Source organism: Gorilla gorilla, chromosome 19 (assembly GCF_029281585.2).
Source record: "Gorilla gorilla gorilla isolate KB3781 chromosome 19, NHGRI_mGorGor1-v2.1_pri, whole genome shotgun sequence".
Lineage (NCBI taxonomy): Eukaryota > Metazoa > Chordata > Mammalia > Primates > Hominidae > Gorilla > Gorilla gorilla.
The window spans coordinates 37,427,117-37,449,753 of NC_073243.2; positions in this window are offsets into that span (position 1 = coordinate 37,427,117).

A 22,637-nucleotide genomic window follows, 5' to 3' on the forward strand; every position below is an offset into this window, starting at 1 on the left:
CACTGGCTGCTTTTCTGTTCCTTCACCATCTAAGCTGTTCCATGCATCAAGGCCTCACCCCTCTCCTTGGAAGGGAGCTCTTACTGCTCTTTGTGCAGCTGGTTCTCTTTCTTATCCATTGTGTTGCAGTTGAAATGCCCCATATCCAGGTGGCCTTCCTTGATCCTTTTCTAAAGCAGCTCCCACTTCATTGACTCCCTGTTATATCAGTCTATTAATTTTCTCCATCATGTTTATTATACTTTCTAATTATCCTATTTGTTTTCTTATTTATTGTCTGTCATTCCCCTAGAACATAAGCTTCATGAGGGCAGGGATTTTGCCTTCCTGTTGACTGTAGTAGCCTGAGCTCAATAGGTACTTGCTGAACAAGTAAATGAATAGAAGAATGAGAGATGAATTATAAACCATTAGAACTGGCAGGAATGTTTTTGCCCCAAGACAAGTCCTCTGGGAACATTTGGAGGGTCTTGAGGAGAGAGGTAATGACAGTAACCTGATATGTTCATAGAGCACCTTAACAAGTGTGTAGAGCATTTTGAACTGTAGCATCTACAGCTGCATGAAGTGGACAGGATATCATTATTTTCATTCAACAAATGAAAAGAAGTGAGGTTCCTTAGGGTCACACAGATAGGAGCAGGCAGGAGCCTGGAATCCAGATAAGACAGTTCAGCTTCTCAGCACACAGGCATCTGGTGGAGTGCTTTGGAACAAGATGCCCCTGTCACCCCCAGCAGCTGTGCAGCATTCACTGTTTACCCAGCAGCAGGGGCTTCGGGTGGTCTGCATCAGGTCCTGTCACCTGAATATATAGCAAAGCTAAGAAGAATTCCCCAAGGAGGGCAAAGATTTCAAGAAGCAATGGAGGCATGCCAACGTGATGCACAGGGAAGAGAGACAGAAGCAAGAAGAGAGATGGAAAATAAATCAATGGCAACATTTTTAAAATGAACTGGTGTCTTGGAGGCTTTAGCTGATCAAACCTTAAGCACCTGTTCATCCATTCCAGAGAATGATCAGAGCAGGACCTGGTCTCTCTTTTCCAAGAGCCTCATGGTGCCTCTGCAGTCCCAGAGCCGAGAACACAGAGGGGAGACATCCACTCTGAAATCTGACAGTGTCGCTGCTAGATTGTAGTCTTGCATAACGTCCTCTGTTTTTTAAAAAACATTGAGATAATGATGAAAGAATCTCAAAAGTGACTCTTTGTTGTTCCCCTTCTATTGCTTCAAAAGATTATAGTATTTAAGTGACTAACCATCCCAGTTTCCAAAGAGCCTCCATTTGAGCAATAATGTTACCGCAGAAATTCAACTTGCATATACATACCTTTAATCATGTGGCAAATTACCTTATTAACCACCAGGGAGTCTAGTCTTATTACTTAATTAAACCATCTCTTTCTTTTCTTCTTATTAAAACCACATGGGTTTTAACTTCTGTGTGGTTTTAGATTCTTTCCCTGCTCTTTGGATGTCTGTGTAGTAATAGCTGCATAAAAGAATTTCTGTGATTTTGTGTTGATGTCTAAAGGGTTAGCAACATTAAATGAAGTATGGCGGGGGGAGGGGGGCGGGCAGAGATAGTCTGGATAGGCTCACATTGGCCAGTGATGTAACAGCCACTTGGGTGGTATGAAGGCCTGAGATGTGTACCGTCACTTACTGCTTTCTCTCGCCAAAACATCTGGAATACAAAATCCTGTCATTAGACAGCCCACATGTTAGAAAAACAAAAGGACAGAAAAAAGGAAACCCAGTTCCCCCAGAATGGCTGGAGAAAGCCTCATTATTGCTGGTAGGAAATTAGACATTTAAGGTTATACATCAAAGCAACTATTTTTATTACAAGAGGCTCAACATTTTGATTTATTGGGCAGCAGAACAAGATTGTGACAAATATTTCCACCTCAAAGAAAAGGCAGATCAGGCCTCTAAAAAGTCATATATTAAGTAGTTTAAAAATAAAGTCTGTTGCAACAATAGTTGTAATGATGAAAATTGTATGCTTCCATTCACAGCCCCGAAGAGAGAGCTGCTTTAGTTTACAGGCCTACAAGAAGAAATGATTTAATCTTGTGGGAATTTTATTCTAATCAAAGGAAAGTGCTAAAATTTTGTAAAATGAAACAACTAAATTTGGTAATAAGCCTGTGCTACCTTTCTGCAATGGACAGCTCTGAGCAGGGCCTGTGTACAACCCTGCATTTCAACTTGAGCTGCACCATTGAATCAAGAGGAATGGGAAGAATGGATGCTAAAATAGGATGGCTTTGGAGAAGTCCATCCAAATAATTAAAGAATAAAACACAGGGGTTTGAGACAACACTAAGGAATTTAGACTACTCAGTCTTGGTTAAAAAAAAATTATAGAGGGTTGGGTTAGTATAACCATTTTGGGTAGAAACAGTATGTTGTGTTAAATGGTGGCCACCTCGACCCATCTCCATCTGGATGTGACCTTTTTTCTATACCATGGACAATTCCGATCAGATTAAATCAGCTTCAGTGAGAGTGTACATGATTAAATCTGGAAAATGAGTTTCTCAGGCAGACTGCAAAGTTGTTGTCTGAGTAGGTCTCTGGAAAAAGAGGCATATCTTTCCAAGGGAGTTGTGGGAAGAGAATTTAGTGGGAAGAGCAGAGGCTGTGATGTGAGGCTCATGGCTTGGTTTCTAGTCCCAGCTCTGCCACTAACAAACTCTGTGACTTCAGCTAAGTGCTTTAACTTCTCTGGGCCATGGGTTCTCATCTAGAAAATGAGATCAGACTAGGTGATCTAGAAGACCTCACTGCAGCATATTGACTCTAGGAGGAAGGCAGAATGGCCATAGGAGAGCAACGAGATTCTTTTTCATCTTATTCTTAGGGACTACTACTTGGGAGGGAAATTCGTCAGACAAATTAGAGTATCTGTGTAGGGATATGCATGTGTGAGTGCGTGGTTATGCTGGAGGGAGACAAAAGGAACTCTGTGAACCAGAAGTATGTTCATAAAGCTATAGGTGTAGTTGGAAATCTAAATGCCATGCAAAGGAATTCTAAAGGTGAATGCTTTGTAAATTGAATAATTACTGCCATATGCATCTGTCTTGCAAGCATACATTTTCATTAGTTGGGGGCCTGCTGCAATTCTGAATGCTACGTTGTGCTACATAAATATGTGTGTGAAATAACTTTCAGGATAATCTAACATAACCTAGCACTGAATGCCAACAACAGGGATAATGGAGTTTCAGCAAAATGAGCCTGAAATGCTGCAGAATCCTGAGGTACTTTTTGAATCATCAAAAGATAAATCAATCTTGCCTAGTATTCCTTTATTTTTAAATTTAAAAATGCTTTACTGAATACTAACTGTGAACAGTTAGGAATTCCTCAATAAATTTTTATTTATCAATTGGATAGTATATAAGATAAATTTCTATTAGCTAGAAAATTGAACTTATGTAGAACAACCCAGGTCTCTCAAGCTTGGTGCCAAGGGCCTATCCTCTTTTGTTATTGTGGGACTCAAGGAGAGAGCAAGTAGGAAAGCACTCTGGAAACCACTAGGCTGATGGCCACACAAACAACTCATTTGAAAACATTGCCCTGTGAGAACTTCATAAATCAAAGCAGGTCTCCAAAACTAGCCAACCACACCAAGGTCACCGTGAGTCGGTGAGAGACAGTCCCGGTGAGTGGGAGGGAAAGACAAAAGCCGCTGGTGCAAACATACCCTCTAACTCATCCATTGACAATTACTGGGCTCCCAACCCTGGACTTCAAAACATTTGGAAAATGTTCATAAACATGTTCGGAATCCCATGGTGTAAGTAAAACATTTTTATAAGATTATAAAATAAAGAAAACTGGCGTGGGTTTTGTTTGAACAAGTGTGCTGGTGATTTCTTTTCCTAAGGTGAGGGACTCTTACACAAGTCTTGGTAATTGCTCTGAGGGAATTTGCCTCTTAATTTTTGAAAACACAATAAAATGCATGCAAATCTCTAAATCTTGTAGATGACAGCCCCTAAACCTCAGAAATGTGTGGGGAGAATTCAAATGAAAGATGACTCTACTCAGGCTATAGTCTGAGGAACAGAATTTAACAGGAGACAATGGAATTCTTACTTTGATCCTCACTTATGTGGAAACATGAGGATTTTGGAGAGTTTCTTCATATAAAGAATGCCCACAGATTTATCTGGGAGGTAAGTAGGCCTAACCACTAACAAACTAGCTGTTTCCAGAAGAATGAAGCATACAATGTCATTGGCTAATTTATATTAATTGCCACTGCTAACAGTTAAAAGCCTAAAGGGAAAGAAAGGGTGGGTAACAGACCACCTTCTTGTGGCTAGATACAATGGAAGTTGTACATAATTTCCCCCTCCCCTGTTTTTGAGGAATTTCCTAAAGCTGCTGGAAACCCCATCTCTGGTGGGATTTGAGGATGGGTTGGAGAAGACAGAAGGCAATTCTTACTTGAGGAAGTTGTGGCTGGCAGATTCTCATTTTCCTTCCCTGGCCTTTGCTTACCAGTTTCAAAGGCATGCTTTTTTAGTTAGGGCATCAGCTGGGGTAAATAGTTTTGAAAACGAGAAGTTGAAGCCCCTCTCAGGGGAGAGGATTGGTATTTTTTCTTCCAGGAAAAGAGTACAGTAAGAGGAAATGTATTTATGCAGTAAGCAGTGACTCTTTGAGAAGTCAAAGAAGAGTGGAGCTGGTCTCCATGTTCCCAGTTAATGACCAAGCAAGGGGAGGAGCAACAAGATCGAAGTTGCTTTAGGGCAAAATTGCTAACATTCCTGAAATAGCCCCAGATTCCTCACATCCCAATAAGCAAGAATCAAGTTCACTCATTTGTGAAGAGGACCCAGTGCAGCCCTCAGTTCTTTTGTTACCTTGACTTTCAGCTCATTGTCCTGGCTGACCTCCTCTTAAACCAAAGAGTAATGACTGCTGATTTGACCACTGTTCTTTGTGCATAAAGATGTCAGGGGTCAAGACCTGTACCTACACAGAATCCAACCCTCAAGAAAAAAACTAGAAGAAGGCTCCATTCATGCGGTTAAATATTTAGACACGTAAAGACAGGCTACATGTAAAAGTAACCTGAAGAAAAAAGTTAAAGGAAATGACGCTCATAATTGCTCCATTAAGATTTTGAGGAGTTCCAGAGGTAGCAACACACACACACACACACACACACACACACACACACACACACACACACACACACACAGAATCTAAAAACCTAGAACCTTCTCCGGTGGCCAGCTATACACATAACGATAATATTAGGTTGGTGCAAAAGCAATTGCGGTCTTTGCCATTAAAGTAATGGCAAACTGCAATTACTGTTGCACCAGCTTAATATGTACCAGTTTGGGTCTGAAGTCCCTTTTCTATTCCATCAAAAATCATAACATCCTTTTAAGAGTCCATGATAATGTTGATAAAAGAGTTCTAGTTTATGTGTTCTAAGTTTCAAGTAAAGGAGAGAAAGAACCAAGATATTCAGTCACTCAAAATATTAAAAAGGAAATTATTTATAGAGAAATGTTAGCTTTTAAAAAATGGCAAACCAAGTATTAGGAAGATATCATAATTATAGTGGAAAATAATTGTTATATGTCTTTGTATAGATACATATTTTCACTTCCCTTTGGTGAATACCTAGAAATAGGATTTCTGAGTTACACATACATATATATTTAACATTATAATAAACTGTCAAATTGTTTTCCAAAGTAGCACTATCATTTTGCATTCCTAACAGTGATGTATGACAATTCTAGTTGCCCTACATCCTCCACAACATTTGGTCTTGTTAGTCTTTAGTGTTAGCCATTCTAGTGGATGTGTAATAGTAGCTTACCATAGTTTCAATTTGCATTATTTTAATGACTAATGATATTGAGCATCTTTGCATGCACTCTTTTGCTGTTCCTAGGTCTTATTTGGGATTAATGTCCAACTTACTATTTATTTTGTTTTATTGCATTGTTTGTTGTCTTATTATTTAGTTCTAAGAGTTTTTTTAATCAGATACATGGTTTACAAATATTTTCTGACAGTCTGTAGCTTGCCTTTTCATTTTCTCTAGTGTCTTAGAGTAGAAGTTTTAATTTTGATAAAGTACAATTATTGATTAGTTCTTTTATGGTTTCTGCTTTTTATGTCTTGTTTAAGAATTATTCCCCTAACCCAAGGCTGCAAACACATTCTCCTATGTTTTCTTCTTATAATCCATTTCAAGTTAATTTTTGTATATGATAAGGTAAGAATGGAGGGTTTTTATTTTTCTCTTGTGTAAGTCTATTCAATTTTTTCAGCAACATTTGTTGCAAAGACGATGCTTTGTTCATTGAGTTACTTTGGCACCTTTGTCAAATTCAATCCAAATCCCATCAGGCTCTTTTTCTATTTTATAAATTGGCTAGCTTTTTAAAAATTTATATGGAAATGCAAGGGAACTAGAATAGTCTAAACAATTGTGGGGGAAAAAAACAACAATTTTTGAGGTTTTATTTGACCTGATATTTAGACTTACTTACCTATAATAAACTACATAGTGAGGTATTGGCATAAATCTAAACATATAAAAAATAGAACACAAGGGAATCCAGAATAGAGACACACACATTCAAGGTTATTTTTATTTTTTAAGTATTTAAAGCAATTTGTATTTCTTATTTTCTGCAGATACAAGTGAAATCACAATGACATCAGTAATCCTGAATTTCTTCTTCACACTCACTCATGAAAAGTCTCCGATTTTCCCACCTTGCTCAGCCACCTTAAGTGCCTTCCTTCAAGATATTTCCTACCGCTTCTAAAGAGGATCTCCCATTGGCTTGGGAGCAGCGTGTGAGTCACACTCCTTCCCTTCAGTCCAAGCCGTGGACTTCCTCTCTTTCTCGCTACACCTTAGCCTGCTGTCCTACCATTGACTCCACAGTGCTGTGGGAGAATGCCCGTGTTCATTGCGCAGTCCAGCCTTCCTGTCTTCAATGTTCCTGGCAACTTTGGAGGTGTCAGGGGGAGCTAATTTCCACATAACAATGGGGAAACTGTCTTTTGTCTCAACTCAAAGTCTCCAGGCCTAAAAGTAGCACTGTTTTTGTCCAGAGTCTCACAAAGTTTCTAAAAAATTCAACTTCTCTAATTGCTATTCAAACCTAACTTTTTGGTGAACTCAAGACTAGCTTAAGATGTGGAATAGGGAACAGATAACAGTCTCTGCTTCATACAAAATGTCTCTTTATACTTTTCTCAGGGATGCGGGTATTAGGCATTAAAAAATCCAAATAAATGTGCAACCACCCCCGACTTTCATCCTCCTCTTTTAGCCCCTAAAACAAAACATTCCTTCCATGCTTACCAACTCAAGGCAAATGAATGCTGGAAATGATAGTTGTTATCATTATTAATATTGTTGAGTATTTCTTAATAATAGTTATCCCAGCCTACCAGTTATGAATGTTGACTGGCAATTTGCGGGCTTAAATGGAACTCTCGGCTTATCCTTAACAGTCATGAAAACTGAGACAGAATGATTTTTTCTGTGGTCACATCACAAGGATTTGGTTGCTGAATTCAGATACCGTGCCCCTGAGGTCACCAATATACAAGCTCAAATAATTTGTTGATTAGGTGTTCTCCCATTTAGTCAAAGGAGAAATCACTTCAGGAAGGCAAGCTTCAGTCTGTCCTGGTATTTAAATAAAGCAGATAATTGGTTCAATCAAAATGGTCACACCGGGGGTCCTTAATAGGTCCTACGTTAGAAGAGAAGTGTCCCAAGGTCTCTAGAGAGTATTTCGTACTAGCAATTTTGTGGCTTTGAGTTAAGATTTTAGAAACAGACTCTGTCATGAAACACTGGAGAAACTTCTGAAAAGCTATTTCTGGAAAGTCACTGGGTAGGTTAATGAAAATACATCTATTTAGTTTTGTCAGAAGGATCCTGGTGTGTACAGTAGGGGATATGCAATCCATCAAATCAAAACATAATCAAGGGCACAATGTGAAGAAATATAATTATAACTTATGCTTGCTCTTGGAGCCCAGACCTTACCCTTCCAACCTCCCACTTCAAATTCAAATGAAAATGAAAGCAAATCTGCCATATTTCAGACAAAGCAGTGTTGGATTTATGAGTGAAAAAGTTGACGGGAGGGTGGGTCTATGGGGAGGACGTAATTGTAGGACTGAAGGACTCCACTGAGTAAACTACCCTCCGCCTTATAGAATCCAGACGCGGGCCCTGTTAGCATAAAGGTCTGACTGATTTCCAGAAACACAATCATCCATCAGGGGAGAAAAGATTGTTCCATTCATGAGGGCTGGACTCCTTGTTGGTGACAATTCAATAACATTCCCACCTATGTGGAGATAAATGACACTTTTACCCTCTCTCCTCTAATAAACACTGTACTCCTAAAAGAACAAAGCTCTAGGGACTGAATCTCAGGAGTGTACATTCGGCCTGGATTATTATTTCTCTATTCTGGGAAAGACGCTGGGGCTGTGAGGGGTATGATTTTTCACAGTCCAGGAGCCAGGCACAAAACAACGAAGCTCTCAGAAACAAGCTGCAGGGACAAGGGAGAGGAGTTGTGGGCAGTGAGAGAACTCGCCCCCACCATCACACACTAGGGTGATGGAGGAAGACTCACTGGGCTCCACACGGAGCTGTCATCAAAGCTGCCACCATCAGTAGCTTTGGACCTACTGGACCAATCCCAGTAGGTCCCAGCCTTCCACCTGAGGAAGGACAAAATGATTCTGACATCCAAAGACCCATATCCCATGCCATGGAAAGGTAAAGGGGCCATCCGAATGTCCACCCACGGCCTGGGTAGAGAACATGTCTCAGGTGGAGGACTATGTCCTGTGAACCATGAGAGCTAGGAATCATGAAATCGAGGGTTGAAAAAGCCAGAGAAGGGCCCTGAACACACTAGCTGCAACTCTAATTCCATGGCTAGAGTGTTCAAGCACACAGTCAGACTTTTGGCCAAGCAGTCCATCAGTGTAGTCAGGCCTGTGATCAGACGGGAGAGACCGAGTCAGCCTCTGGCTAGTTCTGTTACCTCCACAAGTGGAGAAGCCAAAGCTAAAGGCCCCTATAGGCCCTAGGCTCCTTCTTGCTTGTCTCTTTCTAAGACTGATTTTTCCAGCTTGCGCTATGCCCTTTTGACTTTCTTTCCCATCAGTAATTTTTATTTGACTGGCCTAGCAGAGATTTCTACAATGACTTTTCCAGAAATGATCAAGATGACATTAGAGAGTCTGTGATCACTAGGAAAATTTTAAAAGAAAGTTTTCTAAGTCAATCTCTACTCCCTACTCCCTATTCAGCCTCCTGCCCCACACCACATACACACACACACACACACCCCTTGCAAAAACCCATACAGTGTTTACCAATTAATAAGAAAAGAGAAAACCTTCCTTTTTAAATTTTTTATTTAAACATTTTCTTATATATATATATAAAAGGCAGGGTCTCACTATGTTGCCTGGCTGGTCTCAAACTCCTGGCCTCAAGCAATCCTCCTGCCTCAGCCTCCCCAAGTGCTGGGATTACAGATGTGAGCCTCTGCACCTAGCTGGGAAAATCTTATTGAAGCCAATCCTATTTGTCACCTATATTCCTCACACCCAAGCTCTTCTCCTTTGCCAAGGGTTGCTTCCATAAGTTTTAAACACGGCACCAGGTTACCATCTCAGAGTTTTAAGGAGCCAGATTGTTTGAATCAGAGCTATGAACAAAAGAAAGAAGGATCAAATGAGACGCAGAGGAAATCCCTGACCCATGCAGTCAGAGTGGGCTAGCCTGCAATTTTCTCCTCAAAAATGTATAACACTAATTGCTTTCACCCAAAGTAATTTTCTAAGCAGCAAATTAAGAAGCTTAAGAAGAAATAACCCACAGTCACTGTGGATTAGAAAATGAGCAACTTTGTAGTGTGGGATCCTGATGGATGTGATACAGAGCTAAATGTGAGAGCCAGAGTCTGAGCTGCTGCTTTCACAATGATGAGCTGCCCCTCTTCCTCCTGAACGGAAAAGGAGCAATCTGGGGGTTTTATGTCAGCTTCACTAAGGAGGAGATTTCTCTAGGTCAGAGGATTTTCCAGGCAGCCCAATCAACGCCACTTGAAAAGCTCCAGGGGCTGATCCTAAAGACATTGTCATTCAGCAGATTTAGGTCAACTCCATTTAAATGAAAAGTTTGGGATTTTGCCCATTGATCCTAAAGGAGTTGATCAAGTTCTCAGAAAATCATTCTTCCTAACCCTGATGCAGTGTAGCAGAGATAGAGACAGAGAAGTCCTCAAGGACAATCTCACCGGGCAAATTCCTTTGTGCCTTTGAGGCCTTCTTTTCCTGGGGCTTCCCTAGTCTCTAGTTTCCTTAAATGTAGTCACAAGAATAACAAAGGATACACATTTATGGAAGACTCATTTTGTTATAGGCTCTGTTTGGGCCTCACATTTACTTTTTAAACCATGACAGCTACTCCATGTAGTAAGTACTATGGTTACACCATTTTACAGATGGCAGAACTAAGGTATAGAGAGGTTAAGTAACTCACCTTCCCAAGGGTTCATAGCTCCTAAGAGAGACAGAAGAGATTTCACTAGAGCCTGAGCTCTTGACCACAATGTGTGCTTTTATACTTTAATCTTTGACCTTCTGGCCTTCTTTTCCACTCCTATGAAACGAAGTTGCTCTCTATGGGAACACACACTCACAATGCTAGGACTTCCGCCTTTCAGAGCGTTTATTCTTAGTGTTCTGTTTGCTGCCCAGGGTCAGCTGAAAACCATTTAAAGCCAGATAACATTTTTTCCCTTAAACTTGCTTTCTATCTTTAACATTTTTACTTTATGATATTATTTTAAAGATTATATATATATTTTTGAGGTAGAGGCTCACTCTGTCACCCAGGCTGGAGTACAGGTGTGCAGCCAAGGCTCGCTACAGCCTCAAATTCCCAGGCTCGAGTGCTCTTCCCACCTCAGCCTCCTGAGTGGCTAGGACTATAGGCACACACTGCCGTGCCCAGCTAATGTATTTTATTTTTTAATTTTTTGTAGAGACAGGGTTTTGCCATGTTGCCCATGCTGGTCTCGAAGTCCTGGTCCCAAGTGATCATCCCGCCTCGGCTGTCCAAAGTGCTGGGATTACAGGTGTGAACCACTGTGTCCAGCCCTATTTTGTTATTTTTAAAAAGACACTATACAATTAACAATAAAAGCTAGCACCTGTAGTGTGCATGCTATGTGCCAGGCACTGTTCTAAGCATTTTGTATGAATTATAATAACTTCATGAAATAGATGCTATTATTAATCCCATTTTGCACAGGAGGAAACAGAGAGATTACAGTTTGTAAAACAGGAAGCCAGGCTTTAGATTCAGGCCTTTTGGCTCCAGTACCCATGCCCTAAATATTGATCTCTAATGTCTCTCAACCATTTTATCATCAAACTCTTCACCCTGTCTCCCATGCTGAAAATCTTGGCGCTAGGCACCGAGTCTTCTTTCTTTCTCTCTCACCAGTCACCAAATCTTTTTTTTACCTCTTCCTAATATCCTCTTGCATATGCCCCATCTCTTTCACCACACTCTCTCTGTCATCACCAGGTGACAGATCCTTACCAACCCTTACTAGGTCTACCCATGCTGCCCCCTAACTTGTCATCCAACCTCCAATCTCTCCCTCCCCAATTCATCCTAAATACCGCAATCAGCTCAGAGTCCCTGAAACACTGCTTTGTATACATCATACCATTCCCCCCAAAATGCTAAATGTTTTGTTTATCAAATAAGTTGAGATTATTTAGACCTCTACCATCTACGAAAAGGGTCAGCAAACTACGGCCCATGGGCCGAGCCCAGCCCACTGCCTGTTTGTGTTTACCCCACAAGATAAGAATGTTCCTTATATATTTTTAATGGTTGGACAAAATCAAAAGAAGAGTAATACTTTGTGACAACATTAAAATGATATAAAATTCAAATTTTAGTGTCCTTAATTAAGGTTTATTGGGATATACCCACTCTCATTTTTTTGCTTATTTTTTGTGACTGCTTTTGAGCTACAATGGCAGAGTTGAATGTTGCAACAGAGACCATATGGCCTGCAAAGCCTAAATTCACAATCTGGCCCTTTATAGAAAAAGTTTGCTGATCTCTGATCTAAACTGTATTTCTACCTAGTCTTATCCACCTAAACAAACTGGTGTTCTTACCCTTGCTTGAAGATATATCAGGTGTTTTTCTGCCTTAATACTTGTGCTCCTCTCATTCTTTGGCTTAGTTCAGGGATTGGCCAACCTTTTCTATAAAGGGCCAGATAGCAAATCCAATGGGAAGTCTCATGCTCTTCTAATTGGAGTATAAAGTGGTAAAATAATTTGAATACTCCTTAGCAATATTCACTACATCCGAACATAAATATACCTTATATAACATGATTATACCTCTAGGCTTATGCCCAACAGAAATTCTTATTTATAAGCACCAAAAGATAGGTACACAAATGTTTATTGCAATATTATTCATAATAACCAAAAATTAGAAAATACTTAAAAGGCCATAAACAGAAAAATTATAACTATGCTGTGGCACATTTATTTAAAGAATATCATAAATGATACTATAATAAAGAGCAAACTACTGTTATGTACAACATGTATGAATCTCACAGAATGTTAAACAAAAGAAACCAGGCACGTAAAAGCACACACTGTGTAATTTATTATAAAGTTCAAAGTCATGTGAAGCAATCTATGTTAGCAGTTAGTCTGTGGTATCACATCTTAGATTCCCCAGGAAGCAGAGATTTGTGTGCAGTAAGTCGATTGGGGTGAGACCTGAGGGTCAGCCCATGAGAGTGAATGAAGGATGCTGTGAAGGTCGGAAGGAAAAGGTGAACTGTGATGAAGTCACAACCAGGGCCTCAGCTAACCTAAAGGGGAGCTTTCTAATGATGATGGCAGCTGGGCATGATGACTCACACCTATAATCCCAGTGTTTTGGGAGGCCAAAGTGGGAGGATCACTTGAGCCCAGGAGGTTGAGGCTGCAATGATCATACCACTGCACTCCAGCGTGGGCAACAGAGTGAAGTGAGACCTTGTCTTTAAACACACACACACACACACACACACACACACACACAAACAGCCTTTACATCCCAGTCATTTACAGATCAACCAGTCACTGGATGTGAGACACCTTGAGGAATGGTGCAGGACCCTGGGTAAGGCTGTCTTTACCCAGGGAAGTCTTCGAGTGGGACTAGGCTAAGAGCAGCTAGTAGCCAACACTCCCAGTAGGGGAATAAATGCTTGAGTCGTGGAGGGGGCCTGGGGGGCACACCACAGCATCCACTGTTTGTGGTTACCTCTCAGTAGGAGTAGCGACTGGAAGGGGACACCAGGATAGGGGTTTCTAGGGGTCTGGCGATACCCTATTTATCCAAATGGTGGTTACAAAGGTATGTTCATTTTGTAAACATTTATGTTCATGATTTTTGCACTTTATAATATTATATTCTATGCCATAAAAGAGCTTATTTAAGAATGAAAGGGGCCGAGTGAGGTGGCTCATGCCTGTAATTCTCAGCAGTTTGGGAGGCCAAGGCAGGCAGATCATTTGAGGTCAGCAGCTCGAGACCAGGCTGACCAACATGGTGAGACCCCATCTCTACTAAAAGTACAAAAAAATTAGCTGGGCATGGTGGTGTGTACCTGTAGTCCCAGCTGCTCAGGAGACTGAGGCAGGAGGATCACTTGAACCCAGGAGACAGAGGTTGCAGTGAGCCGAGATAGTGCCACCGAACTCCAGCCTGGGCGACAGAGTGAGACTCTGTCAAAAAAAAAAAAAAAAAAAAGAATGAAAGGTGGAAGTGATTAGGATTGCTGAGAAGTCAAGAAGAATGAAGACTGTAGAGTGTCCCTGGGATTTCATAGCAGGCTGGTGACTGGTAACCCTAAGGACAGCTGTTTCAGGGTGGCAGTCAGGTTGCGAACAGTTGTGGAGTAAGTGAGAAGGGAGGAAATGGGGAGAGTGAGGGTGATGACACTTAAGAGATGCTAGCCTCAGGATAGTAGCAGTTAGTCAGAAGGGGCCTGGTGAGAATTTTGTTTTGAATAGAAAATGCTTGAGCCTTTGAAAATCTTATAAGAAGTATCCAGTGGAGAACTGGTTGTGAATATTAAAAAGAGAAGGAATGGTTGTTGAGGGTTAGTGCAAATCACAGGATATTAGCCTGCTTTACCAGAAGGGCTTTTCTAACCTTTGATGGCATCAGCTATTCAGGCCACTTATCTTGTCTTTATCACATGATACCTCATGTTGTTATATCTCTATTTATACATGTAAGTTTCAACTTTCAGTAAAATCCTTTTGAGAACCGTGACTATTGGGCCTCGAATCCCCATTGATTACTTAGCACAATGCTTTGTGCACTGTAGGCACTCAATAAGTGTGCTGCTATGGGGGTAGATGATAACAATGGTGATAAAAATAAGCATAAAAAGAGAGCATATCCATTTTTTCAGATCTTGTATGGAGCTTAAAGCAAGATGATTATGAAAAGCAAGACAGAGAGTCCCATTTTAATAAGCCCTGATACTTTTTTCCAATATCTGGTTTCATTTGTAGTTTATGCATCTGAAAATTGGATAGAAAGGTCAAGGCAGTGACCAGTGGGGCATCGCAAGTTATGCAACTAAGAAGATGCAATTCTCTGTTTGATCCTTTATCCAGGACTAGGACATAGCCCTTTCTTACCCTTCAAAGTGCTTTCTTGATTCAGAAAAACTGGGTTCAGAGAACTTGTCCAAGGCAACAAGCTACAGGCAGAAGTGAGCCAAGCATCCAGGCCTCTTTCCCCAGCAGCTCCAGAGCCTGTCCGCCTCCCCTGTCCATATGTTCCAGATGGACTGCACATGCTGGGGTGTAAACATGCCAGGCTTGGGAAATTTGAAATGTGTGTTCGATCAATGAACAGGAGGACCTAGTCCTTGGTGAAAATGCAGTCTTCCGTTGGACTTGTCTATCCAGACGTATTTGTAGTATGATGACAATTTGTAGTTATATGGAGTCTTTCAACCTTACGGGCTTCGAAGTTTTTTTAGATAATAAATATGTGAGTGCCTTCTGTTTGGCTTCCTGGATCACTCTACAGGCCCAAGTATCACGGAGGTGCCTAGCTGTTGGACATCCAGATACGTGGGCAGAAAGCCAAAAATAGATGACAAAAATCTGCAGTCAAAATCTTTATATCATTAAGGTCTGGATTTATAGTCACAGACATTTCAGATCATAACATTTCAAGCAGCAATATTCTACACAGTTTGATTACAGAATGCAGTTAATTTTCTCCTGGCCTTTTCTTTAAGTCAGCAATATTACAATGAAGTGAAAAACGAGAAGGGAGTGTTTGGTATGTTTCCTGGATTAACTGAATCTAACAGCATCTCTCATTTTGTTAACCCTTTCTTTTCTATTTACATGGCACTTTTTGGCTTTTTCCTTTATTCCTTTTTTTTTTTTGAGATGGAGTTTCACTCTTGTTGTACAGGCTGGAGTGCAATGGCTCAACCTCGGCTCACCGCAACCTCTGCCTCCTGGGTTCAAGCGATTCTCCTGCATAGCTGGGATTACAGGCATGCGCCACCATGCCTAATTTTGCATTTTTAGTAGAGACGGGGTTTCTCCATCTTGGTCAGGCTGGTCTCAAACTCCCAACCTCGGGTGATCTGCCCACCTCAGCCTCCCAAAGTGCTGGGATTACAGGCGTGAGCCACCGTGCTCTGTCAGCTTTTTCCTTTTGAAACCAAGTAAGGATGCTTTACAGGAGGGCCCAGCAGCCTCAGACAACATGGTATTTTCTGCAGCAGCTGTGGTTAACACCCCTCCAGGTCCCTTTCCTGCCACCCTGAGTTCACCTGTAGCAGAAGCGGATGGCTTCTGCAGCTGACAGCTTCACGCCCCAAACACCTAGACCCTCTGCTTTTCTCTGCTTCTCTCTGCCTGAGGGCTTTCTGTGGCCTCACTCCCAGAGCAGTGCAGCAGTTTTATGGATTTAATATTCCCAGTGAAAATCCTCAACATAAGGCTATGAAGTCCATGGATAAGTACCTGGGGCCCCCCAACCATGGTGGGATAATTTCAGGATGCATGCTAAACAGTTTCTTAGAGGGTCCTAGTGGGATTGAGGCTCAGTTTGCCTACACAAGTGGCCTGTGGCTTTTCTCTTTTCCCATCTTATTTTTCTCACCCCCTCTTTGGTGTTTCCTGGACTCACCTGCCGAGTAAAGTCCTTGTCTCATCTGCTCTTGTGTGGTTCCCACATAAAGACACTTCCCAAGTCAATGTTTTCTAAATTGTCTGTCCTGAATTCAATTTAGTGGGCCTAACCAACATTTCCCAGCAATAGAAAAATACCATTACGCATCACAGTTAGGAAGTATAAGTACTGAATCACAAACCCTTTCATTCAGTTATATATGCTGGCTATTGAAAAAAAATTATTTGTTGCTGTGAGTCATGGTCAAAAGAGTTTGAAGATCATAGTTCTAAATGCTTTTGACATTCTACTTGTTAAAACTCAGTATAATTTCAATATGGGAAATGAGACCAGAGAGAAGAAAACAACAGCAGCTAAATTGGAAGGGGTTTTCCCACAGATTAAAGGAATGAAAGGAGCCTTAGCTTTGCAGCAAAGTTGCGGTATGACATGCAGCAGGTCGTGTGTCTTTGAGCCTCCTTTCCACATTTCTAAAATGAGGGGCTCAACCGGATGATCTTTGGTGTTCTCACTAACACGGATACTCAGGATCTAGTCCCTTCCTGAAGTGTTGGCACACGCGCATACCCACCTGCTTTGGTATCTTTAAGTCCTAGCCTCATGAGTGGTTCAGAGCACAGGCAACCTCCCCAGTTGGGTACAGAGGGAGAGCATGCAAGAGGCCACCCATGGGAGCTCATTCTTTCTGCTGGCATGGGAGAGAACATCTGCCTGGCACCAAGGGTATCCCACAGGGAAGCTGCACTGCCTGGCAGGGGTCGGGGGAGGGCAAGGTTGGCAGGGAGAATCCAGCAGGGCTCAGGACTAGGAGTGGCTCTGAGTGGAGCTGATGGTAGGGAATGGAGGTTGAGGAGGGCAGCAGGTGTCATTGAGAGAGTGCGAGTGGGCAGCACAGAGGTCCATGGGTTTGTTTTCCTCTGCCCTTGGCAAAAGTGGAGCTGCTTTGGAAGGAACTGGGCAGGGTGAAAAGCAGCGCCCCCTGGAAAGACACAGAAGCCGTGGTTACTTGGATGCCAAAGGAAGCTGTTGGTTTTTTTTTCTAAAAAATCACAGTGGTCCCTTAGGTTAGAGTCTTGGTAAAAATTTTTTTCCACCATTCCCTCAATCCCTCACCCTATACACGCCCGACCCGGTGGTACACTGCCTTTCCACACATTTTTCTTTGAACCCTGCAATCTTTCTCTCTCTTCATGCCCTTCTTTCCTTATATACTCTGCTCACAACTCAAGTCTTCTGTGATACTTCCTTTAATTTTGCCTCTCTGTACCTCGATTCCAGATGTCAAGGAGGCTGTGTGGCCTAACACACCATTTTTATTTGCTCTCGAGCTTGGTAGTCAATCCATCTTTTCTACCAGATGACTTTAAGGAAAACAGAATGGAGCCCCAAATTTCCCCTTAAGAGATGGAAGATAAAATATGGTTTCAAATAAGAATACAGGCAAAATATCTTACAAAAATGGGTGCCAATAGAAAGCATTCAGATACTCCCATGAGAAATAAAAAAAGTAATAGAGTATTAATAGTAGCTAATACTTGAGTGATTACTATAGGTAAGGCACTCTTGAAAGTGTTTCAAGTGTATCAAAACACTTAATTTTAGAACTGTGAAGTGGATTCTACTTGTGTCTTTATTTTGTAGGAGAAGAGACTTGTACACAGAGAGGCTGGGCAACTTGTACATGGTTGCACAGATGTCCAGAGGCAGTGCTGAGATGTGAACACAGGAAGACTGGATTCAGCATCTGTGTTACTAACCAGGGCACTATGAAGTCCTTCATACCTGTGGTACTAGGAAAATCAGAGAAAATTTCAAGGAGGGTGGGGCATTAGAAGCTGACTATGGAGGAACCGGTAGGAGTTGGATGTTTGGAAATAGAGGGCAGGGCATTGCAGGTAGAGAATGGGAGTGTATTCTGGATGCCAACACATCTGTGGCGGTGCTAAGATCAGGAATAGATGGTCTGTATCTTCAGTATGACTTAATGTTGCTGAGTGTAAGACTTAATCTCCATTTGAAAAAGGATAAAAAAGAAGGAAAAAAAATAAAAGCTATTATGGTTTTGATTTGATTTTCAATTTGACAATATAATCTATACATTATGTTTACATTTGATTTTCCTAGTTTTTCTTTTTCTTTTTTTCCCCTCAAGATGCTCAGCTGCAAAATGCAAGAATTTGGGAAGATTTGAGCAAAGGACAGGAAAGAACAATATATTCTGGGAATGCAGGATTTCTTCCTTTGGACCTGCTTCCAGTGGAAATCCCCATGAAGATCCTCTCTTCCATCTGTCTGCTGAAACACAAAGAGAAATGCCATGAAATGAGAGTGAGGGAGAGGTTTTTTAAACATTGAAGATGCCTGAAAGCAGAGAGTCTTGTAGGGCTTAAGAGAGACTTTTATCTCCCTGATTTATTTCTCAAGGGAGTGTTAACTGCCCCCAGATTTAATATCACCCCTGAGTGACTGGGAGGCAGCAACTGGTAAAACTATTTTCACTGTCTCTAAAGCCTCCCTGAAGCACCAAGAGGCCAATTCCTCAAAAGAAGACATGCAAATGGCATTAGAAACTGCAGAGCAGCCAGGAGGCAGCAGCTTATTTGCCTAAAAAAGAAAAAAAAATCATGCTAGAATCACAGGTGTATTTTACAAGCTTTAAGTTGATTCCTCATAAGGGCAAAGTCTGGCTGCTTCTCAGATATCAAAGTTGTGTTCCATGCAGAGTGGCCCCTTAAAAACTTATGTTGTGTTTATCAGTGACTGCAGGTTCAGAGCTGTGGTCAGCAATTGCCTAATTACTCTTGCGTGGCTCCTTTTGCTCCCTCCCTTCCGGGTGCTGCAGCCAAGAGTTACAACCCTGATGGTTCCAGGCTGTTTCTTGAGCATTTATGTGTTTCCCTTAACTGGAAATATTACACGGTGCGGCCGCCTCCCTTCTGGGGCTGGAATAGGAGCTACTTTATAAGCTTGTCTCATCCTCTGAAGTACCCTTTCCCCTGACCCTTCCCACACTCAGTCCCCCGCCCTGGAAGGCACAATCCCTTCCTCTGAGTCTTCTTCTCACACCCAGAGTCATACAGGATGAATACCTAGCCCCCAGGTGAGTTTTCTTCTTCTAAAGAATCTCTTGAACTTTAAGTATAAGACCTATTTAATTCAATCCTCAAGTTTAATAGAAGTGGCCAGCCCCCAGCTCCAGGTTTACACGAATCCCGAGACAGTAGAAATGTATCTTTTAATTAACCAAGAGTAAAATTCTGAGTTCCTGTAAGGCAATTCCTTTCAAAAAGCACATGGTGGGCTGGGACCTGGGCACCACAGCTTTGCCATTCCAGGAGACAGGCAACTAGCAGCCAAGCCTTCCAGGAAAGCATCAGGGGCTCTGACCCAGAGCTGGGACCCCGGCTGAGAGGTGGCCAAGAGCTGCTTTCTGGGAATTCTTCGCAAATCTTCCCTGCCATTCCCCCTGCAGCTGTTGGGACACAAGCATCTGCCTGGGCACTGGGGGGCCTTGTTTTGCACTTGGTTGACATTTATCTTCCTGCTCACATGGCAGAGGTTAAATGGAGTGAAGCCAGGAACAGCTTCACCCCGGTAACTGCCAACCAGTGACTTCAGTCTCTCTATGGTCAAATCATCGCCCCACCCAGCAAAGAAGCTCGTGGAAACCTCTGCTCCCTTCCAAGACACTTTTAATTTTTCTTCTTCTTTTTCATGCAGATGAGCTGTGGTGAAAAATAATTCTTCCTCATGAAAGTAACTTTATGTGGCTGCGTTCTGGAAAACTTGGGTGGAAGTTTGGCTCTGACCATCTTATCTATCTATGTTTCTCTTCTACCCCTACCCTGTTTTTTAAAATAATAATCTTTACTTTTATTTTTCTTTTCACTTTATTTTTAAATGGGCATTATGCAAACAGTACAAAAGCATTAACAAAATTATAAGTAAAAGGCAGGCAGAAAACATCCACAATCCTACCGCAAACCAGCCAAGTTGCTTTCGGTTTTTTTCATCCTGTTCTACTGAGTGCCACATGAACATGTAACTTTACCAGCACAATTATAGCAGACATATATCTTTGCATCTACTTTTAACTGAACATTATATGGTAAATTCTTTTCCATGTTGTCACATAGAATTTACATTCATCTTTCTATTATCTGCTAATCCAGTCCATTGGCTAAATAGAATTGGTTTAATCACTTTTCTACGCTTAATCAAGGCAAGTGGCTTTTGGCTTCTTGCTGGTATATAAAAGCACTATGGTTTTTTTCCCCTTTTGGATAATTTCCTTATGATAACTTTCTGAGAGGTTCACCTTGATTTTTGCTTTGGACACAGAGGTAAATGCTATTTTCCTATTTACAACATCTTCCACGGCCTGAGTGCTAGAAGTCTTAGTGGGAACCTTCTCCCCACATGTTGGGGGCCACGGGAGATGGAGCCAGGTGGAGGAGGGGGCACAGGCCTTTATAAAGAAGTGGAGAAAACTCACTGCACAGTTAATTAGAAAGCGCCATGAAGCAAGTCCAAACTTTATGGCTTTCCTAGAGTTGATGACGGTTCCTAACCAGGCCTGCCTGTTCTCTCGCAGGTGTGTGCAGCCTCCCAGACCATATGGTTTTTGGCTGTACCGGGCCTCATTCTTTGCTCAGCCCGTGATCCTGTAACTGAATATCAGTTAATAACTTTTCGTAATAATGTAGCTTGGATCAGCTTCTAGGTCCAAAAAGGGGCCCCATACAAAGCTCTGTCTTTTTCAGACTCCTGCTGCCTTGCTGGCACACCTGTAGGGAGACTTAGCCTCATGACTGGTCCCAGGGCGATAGCAACAGCCTAGGCTCACAGAGGGCTAGCCGAGGGTTCAACAGGTGGGAGGCCAGGGCACAGAGCTTATTCTTCAGCAATTTATCTCTCTTGGGATCTGCCAGGAGGGATGGGGTCTTGTAACTTAACAAAAGGGGCCAGAGCTGCTTCTTTTTCTTTAACTAAAAAATATTTTATGGCAATTTACAACAGGCAGTCTCTGGCTTGTGTGAATTGATTTATAGGCATCCCTGAGAGGACCCAAGACTGCTTGGGATCTCAAGACTGGCTGGGCCAGCCCTGTGACCAAAGGAATTCTCTACCCTCCCTAAAAGTTGTGGGATTTCCCACAACCGTCTCCACCCCTACTACTTCCACCTGCTTCACCTCCTGCTTATTAAGGAACTGTCATCTTTATATATATTATTGATACATAATATTCCTATATATTTATAAGGTACATGTGATATTTTGTTACATGCATAGAACATGTAATGATCAAGAGTCAGGGTATTTAGGGAATCCATCATCTCAAGCACTTATCATTTCTATGTATTGGGAATATTTCAAGTCCTCTCTTCTGGCTATGTTGAAATATGCAATACATTGCTATTAATTATAGTCATCCTATGTTGCTATCAAACATTAGAACCTGTTTATACCCATTAGCCAACCTCTTTTTATTCCCCTCTTCACCCTTCCCAGCATCTGGTATCTATCAATCATTCTACTTTACTTCCGTAAGATCAACTTTATTATCTCCCAAATACGAGTGAGAACATGCAAAATTTGTCTTTCTGTGCCTGGCTTATTTCACTTATCGTAATGACATCCAGTTCCACCCATATTTCAGCAAATGACAATATTTCATTCTTTTTTATGCCCAAATAATAATCCATTGTGTATATATACCACATATTCTTTATTCATTCGTCTGTTGATGGACACTTAGGTTGATTCCTTATCTTGGTTATTGTGGATAGTGCTGCAATAAACATGGGCATGTAGGTATCCCTCTGATATACCGATTTTATTTCCTTTGGATAAACATCCAGTAGTGGTATGGCTGGATCTTATGGTAGTTCTATTTTTAGTTATTTGAGGAACCTCCATACTGCTTTCCATAATGGCTGCACTAATTTATAATCCCACCAACAGTGTCTAAGAGATCCTTTTTCTTGGCTGTCTTGCCAGCACCTGCTATTTTTGTCTTTTTGATAGTAGCCATTCCAACTGGGGTGAGATGATATCTCATGTGGCTCTGATTGGCATTTTCCTGATTAGTGATGTTGAGCATTCTTTTCATGCCTGTTTGCCTTTTGTATGTCTTCCTGTGAGAAATGTCTACTCAGATCCTTTGTCCATTTTCTAATGGGATTATTTGATTTTTGCTATTGTGTTGTTTGAGTTCCTTGTGTATTCTGGATACTAGTCCCTTGTCAAAAAAGCAGTTTGCAAATATTTCTTTCCATTCAACAGGTTGTCTCTTCCCTCTGTTGATTGTT